This window comes from Halictus rubicundus, chromosome 13 (genome assembly GCF_050948215.1).
Source record: "Halictus rubicundus isolate RS-2024b chromosome 13, iyHalRubi1_principal, whole genome shotgun sequence".
NCBI classification, from domain to species: domain Eukaryota; kingdom Metazoa; phylum Arthropoda; class Insecta; order Hymenoptera; family Halictidae; genus Halictus; species Halictus rubicundus.
Window position 1 is genome coordinate 2000334 of NC_135161.1, and position 6863 is coordinate 2007196.

The 6863-nt window shown below is 50.5% G+C and overlaps 1 long non-coding RNA gene across 1 annotated transcript in view; it reads left to right on the forward strand.

Annotated features, from left to right (window-relative positions):
* LOC143360389 (uncharacterized) overlaps positions 1 to 6244 on the forward strand; it is a 562015-nt gene extending 555771 nt beyond the window's left edge. The window contains exon 2 of the long non-coding RNA XR_013083261.1: positions 6184 to 6244. This is a non-coding gene — a long non-coding RNA (uncharacterized LOC143360389). The remainder of the gene's footprint in view (positions 1 to 6183) is intronic.
* The last annotated feature ends 619 nt before the right edge of the window (positions 6245 to 6863 follow it).

The window sequence follows — 6863 nt, forward strand, 5'->3', positions numbered from 1 at the left end:
CAACACCATATACAAAATTACCTTCCCCCCGGGCATCAAACTATCCCAAGTAAAATCAGTAGGAGGATTCATTTACTATTGTCGAGTCTATTGGGAACGTTTTATCAAAACCAGGAACTACACCCAATGCTTCAGGTGCCAAGCGTTCGGTCACGCCAGCGCCAATTGCTACAAAAACCCGAAATGTGCCAAATGCGGTCTTGAACACCTAACAAAAGACTGTGCCAAATCACCCGATTCTCCCGCTAAATGCGCCAACTGCAGCGGCGCACACACCGCGAATTATTCACAATGCCCAAATCTCATTGCCTACGTAAACAAAAAAGCTACTACCCACCTTCCCAAAACCAATATCCACCCACCCAACAGCGAAATACACACAATCCGTCATGCCTCCATCATCTCCAATAACAGATCCTTCAGCAGCGTTGTCAAAGGACAACCTCCCCTCCATAACACCACTCCAAACACAACATCTGATTCCTCCGAAACCAACGAATTCTTAAAAGAAGCCATAACCTTCGTCAAAAAAGCCATACCCATCCTCAAAGCCGTTCGCCTTCCCGAGAAGTCTCTGCCCGAAATCTTCGATGTGTGGAGGCGTATATCTATCAGGTACGGTTCTCGCGTTTAGTGCTCGGTAGTCGCCGCACGGACGCAATGTCCCGTCCTTTTTTAAAACTACGTGTAACGGCGAGGCCCATGGGCTTTTGGAGGGACGGATAATGCCTTGCCGAAGCATGAGGTCAAATTCCGCCCTCACCTCTTTCAAACGATCCGGTGCCAATCGTCGTGGCTTACAATAAACCGGCGGTCCCGACGTTGTCTCGATATAGTGTTCCACGTTGTGTCTTACCGCTTTTCTCCTGAAGACCGGCGGTCGGGTCAACTCTGGATATTCCCTGAGTAGACCTTGGTACCTCGAATCCCCGGTGATGGTCCTTATTGTCGGCTCGCTCCCTGGTGCTGGTGCTCCTGCCACGAACAATGACGTTGTCGCGTCGATCAAACGTTGATGTCGTGGATCCACCAGTAGGTTATAATGCGCCAGGAAGTCCATTCCTATGATCGGGGTTTCCACATCCGCGATCACGAAATCCCATAGGAACTCCCGACGTAGCGAGAAGCTCAATCGCATGGCCATGGTACCATACGTCTTGATTCTCGACCCATTTGCGGCACAAAGTTCATACGTGTCTTCTTTCACGCGCCGGTCCACACCTGAACGCGCGAAAACACACAAATCCGCACCAGTGTCTATCAAGAAACGTGTCTTCGTAATGGAGTCCTTTACAAATATCCGGCCGCTCTTAGGACCACCGCACGCAGCCGCCTCAGATGACGACGGTCCCGTTAGTTTTCCTGCCAATTGCAGGGTTTGATGCAACGGTGTGCGTCCTTTCCAAACTTGAAATGGTACTTGCATAGCCATTTATCGGTTTTCATTTTCTCGCGGATGGAAGATCGTGAGGAACTCCTTTGTCTTTTTGGGAAGAATTTCTTTCGCTCCCTGTCCCGTCCACGGGACAATGCATTAATCTGCATTTGCATTTCCTGCATTTTTGCTAGGAGCATCTTCATATCCGCGTTGTTTCCCTCGTGCTCCGACACTGTTGCCACCTTGTTCCTTCCAGGTTGGATCTCGTGGACCTTGTCTGCTATGGCAGCCAACGCGTCACCTGACGTTTCCTTAGTTGCCGCCAATACTTGTTGTGTCCAGACAGGAAGACGATTCTTCCATATCTCGGTCAGGAATTCGTCATTGACCGAGGTGCCCGCCAACTTCTTGATGTGCCTCCAAAATTGAGTTGGAGTCCTGTCACCAATTTCTTCGGCTTCTAAAAGTTTACGAACTCTTGTGCCGTCTGAGTCGGACAACCTTTTGATCAATGCTGTTTTTATTTGCTCGTATTTGTCCTCGGCGGGAGGTTTGCAAATAATGTCTTCGACCTCTTCCGAGTATTTCAAGTCCAGTTGCGAAACCACGTAACCGAACTTCACCTCGTCCTTGGTTATTCCTCCGATCAAGAACTGGGATTCCAGGTGGTTGAACCAAAGTGCAACTTTTTCCGGCCAGAACGGCGGAATCCGCATCGTTGTGACGATCGCGGACGTCGTCTCACGACCCGTAGATCCCGAAGAGTTGTTCCGTGGATCCGTCATCGTTCGCTTGTTACGGACCGTATTCGCGCAAGAAACAAAAAATAATATACGTGCACAAACACGGGGTCACCAATTTGGTATGTGTTCTTGTTTGGGTGTTCAGTAAATGATTCACCCAATATAACAATAACCGTTTATTAAATAAACAACAAAAACTCAACGAACGTAACAAGAAAAATGAAATAACAATGGCACAAGAACTACGAACAACTGACGGCGAATGAACTGACTGACTTGACAAACTGACTTTACAGACTGACCTGACTAACTGACCTTACAGACTGACTTGAACTAACTGACCTTACAGACTGACCTCTTCATCCGTCAGAAACCGTGCTTATATCTAGTCCCCCGCGCCTCCAGAAATTTCCTTCGAACAAGGAAACTTCTGGAGTGGGGATGTCGCTTCCTGTACGTGCCCCTTGGAGAAAGTTCGTGTCCTTGCACCGAACATCCGTGTCCTGGCGAAAGTCAAGGGTTGGCGGCCAAATGTGCACGCCAAGGAAAAACCCCGAACCTGGTCGCCAAATGTGCACCCCAGGTAGGAAAAGACTTCCGGCGACTAAGTGTGCGCTCGGGAAGAGCTTGGGCCTGGCGACCAAGTGCGTCCAAGGTCCCAGCCTGCAAACGACGCTCCTACCTGGGTCCGATGAACCCTTCTCCAAGGGGTCCGCCACAACTCCTTCACCACCTCCTCCCCCATCACCAACTGGGATACCTACCAAACCCACGCAGCCAAAATTCCGATCACACCAACCATCTCCTCAACACAAGACATCGACATAAAGGTCTCCCAATTTCAAAAATATCTCAAATCCTGCTTCCACAAATCCACCTCCTTCATAAACACTCCTGACAAATTTATCCTACCTGATGAAAAACTAAAATTCACAATCCGTCTCCGAAACGCGGCCAGGAAAAGATAGCAAAGAACCGGCAACCTCATCTCCCTTGAATATTATAAACAACTGAACAAATCCATTCGCAATAGAGTCTTCATCCTAAAAACCGAACACATCAAAGAACAGGTTAAAAACGCTAAAAACACCCACACCTTCTGGCCCGTTTTCAGAAAAATTATGAAAAAACCGACTAACATAGCCCCCCTCTTAGACTCAATCGGAAACTATCATGACACTAGCTCCAAAAAAGCCCAACTCCTAGCCGACCAATTCTCCTCGGTCTTCGACGAGGCCTACAAATCCCAATCTCCCCTCCAAACACAAATAAACTTGAAACTACAAGATTTCCACCTCAAAGAGCACCTCGCCCCCTCATCAAGCTCGGACATCACTAATCACCTCTCCCCCAGAACCTTAAAAGAACTTTCCACCAAGCTTAAACCGAGAAAAGCCTGTGGATGGGATGGTTTCTCTCCCAACCTAATTATTAAAGCCCCTAGAAACACTTTCGTACAACTCTACTACATTTTCAAAGCATGCCTCACGCACGCATACTTCTCCAAGGCCTGGAAAGTAGCAAAAGTTATACCAATTCCGAAACCCGGAAAATATTCGTAAACTCCCCTCGAGTTACAGACCCATCAGCCTTCTCCTCACTCTCGGAAAACTTTTCGAGAAAACCATTTATAAATTGCTCCTGGACCACATCTCTAAAAACAACATACTAATCGACGCCCAATTCGGCTTCCGAAACTGCCACTCCACTATTCACCAACTGATCCGCACAACTCAATTCCACACCAACCACCTAAACACAAACCGCTTCTCTGGAATGGTCCTGCTGGACCTTAACAAAGCCTTCGACTCAGTATGGCACAACGGCCTCATCTATAAATTAATAAACCTTGGATTCCACCCTAGGCTAACTAAACTTCTCCATTTCTACCTGGAAAAAAGATCTTTCTTTGTCCAGATAGGCGGCAATAAATCCGACCCTGCGCCCATCCGGGCCGGGGTACCGCAGGGGTCCGTCCTGGCCCCCCTCCTCTTCCTCCTCTACATCAACGACATTCCACAATCCAACGATTCTACACTGGCCCTCTTCGCCGACGATACCGCCATTCTAGCAGGCTCCTATTGCCACCTCCGTTTAACCAAAATCCTACAAAACCACCTCAATAGTATCAACAATTACCTCTCCGAGTGGAAGCTAAAACTCAACGAAACCAAAACTCAAGCCATACTATTCACCCGAAAAAGAAAACATCTAAAAAAGGGGCTTCCTCCCCTTAAAATAGAAAACACCCAAATTGAATGGAGCAAGGAGGTAAAATATCTGGGTGTGGTCCTAGATTCCCAATTAAGATGGGGTCCAGCGGTACTAGACCGCAGGAAAAAAGCTATTGCAGCCCCGGGGAGCAGCCTCCGTACTAATCGGCCCCAAATCTGGACTTAACACCCACCTCAAACTCCTGCTATACAAAACCTGTATACGCACAGTTATTGCCTACGGAGCTCACCTTTGGCACAATGCCGCAAAAACCCACCTCACCTCCCTCCAAAGACTGCAAAATAAAGCCATCCAAATAATCTTAAAGTTACCCATGGACCACTCCACTTCAGAAATCCACACCCTAGCAAACATTCACACTCTCGACAAATTCCTCCACTCTATAATCAAAACATATCATCCGATCGAACATCCCAATCCACTGATACGCAACACGACCTCCTTCGAAAGATCACTGCTTCCTTACTCCCCCAAAATCCGCTTTCCACTGGACCTGCCAATCACCCCTGCTACTCCATTCACCTCATTTGCTGCCGCGGCAGCTCCAACCAGAACACCATTACCACTCCACCCTCAGCACCAGCAGCCGCCCAGGACCTGCTGATTTCACCAAGATCTACCAACAACCACCACATCCACCAATACCATCAGCACCATCACCACCAACAGCAGCATCACCAATACCTACAACATAAAAAGCAGCAACACCACCAACAACAAACTACAACAACAACAACAACTACTCCAACAACCACAACACCAACTACCTTAAAGCAGCAGCTCACCTGCAGTCGTCCTTTATAAGTTTTTTGAAAATTTTCTTATAGCCTCATCCCAATAACGGCTCCGGCCAAACATAGCCCCTCAAGTCAAACTAACACCAAACTCCTCATGTTAAAGGGTAGTGAGCACTTGCTCAAGGAATCTTTACTTCAACCCTAAGGACCCAAACACAGGCTAGTCCTGTCCAAAAAAAAAGACGAGAGCGGAGTTGGCTTGGAGCAGCTCCTGGGGGAACACCCGAGCCCAGGTCTTCTCGCAGCAGCGCGGAAACGTGCGAGCTACGGTTTACTACCGAGCGAGGACGAGGAAGCGTCGGGATCGGTCGACACGTAGTGGGTCTACGTCCCCTACGTGAAAGATCGAGACCGCGAGCAAGCTCTGGGAGGCAGTCGATCGGCGGCCTGCACTTTTCAGCGCACTGTCGCTTCGACACTCCGGCCCGACCTCCCCACCACAGGTCCTGGCTCCGAATCCCGTGCTCCGGTCCTCCGATCCGCGATCGCGCCTCGCGCTCCGCGAGCTTAGTCGTTGACCGGCCGCAGCAGCGTGAGGAGCTCGACCCGCGGTATACTACCGAGGTCGAGTAACCACGCCGACAACGAGGAGTACGTTGAAGGTATACGTCTGTGCGCACGACTCGTGCCGCGGTTGATCGGGGGCGGCAGACGGAGCGTTCCGCCGATTCGGAGACGAGATTCCCCGCGCCCCGCGAGCTCGGCTGACGCAGGAACGTCTTATCCACTATTCATCTGCTGAGCCGCGGTGGGAAACGAACAACGTATCGCCGGGACCAAGAGAACGAGCGCCATCGGGTCTCCCCGCCGAACGCCCGACGGACAAGTATTGCGCTCTCACTCACGCCACGGGCAGGCGTCCCGCTGGCCCCGCGCTCCGTGGACCACCGTCCTGACGCGCTCCAGACCGAACCACGCACCGACCGGTATTCCTGCCGTTGTCTACCGGTGGACAACGCCCCGCCGCGACCCCCGGACCACCGATACCTGTACCAGTACCGGAGATTCCGACGCTCCGCGTATGAATTAGGTTAAGGGCCAGTTTTCCCAGGTGGCCTTGAACAGTCGATAGTACCGCTATAACGGCCACTCGAAGAAGCTAAATAGTAACATTTTCGTCCAGTATGGGGAGCTGGGTGCACTTTCCACATTCAGTGTCGAGTGGCATTTTCCGAGTATCCTCTCTGATTCGATCGCATGATCTCTGACAATAGATGCGATCTGAGCATGCGTGGTCGACATCGTAAACGACGGCGCTGCCGTAGCTTCGTTCGAACAGCCGTGTCGTGGCACTCTCACACACCGCCAAGTCGGCCTGTACGTGTACCGATGAGACTAGCAAGGTTTCGGGAGGCGGCGATTCCTGACTCTATAATACAAAGGTGGGGCCTGTCAGTGGTCAAAAGCGGTAGACGAAGGATAAATCTAGATCGCTTGACCACCGGCAGGTCCTACTTTTGCGTTTTCGAGCAACATTTTCCATTATTCGGTCGCATAACGCCTGTCAGAGAGGCGATCTGGGCACGCGTGGCCGACATCGTAAACGACGGCGCTGCCGTAGCTTCGTTCGAACAGCCGTGTCGTGGCACTCTCACACACCGCCAAGTCGGCCTGTACGTGTACCGATGAGACTAGCAAGGTTTCGGGAGGCGGCGATTCCTGACTCTATAATACAAAGGTGGGGCCTGTCAGTGGTCAAAAGCGGTAGAC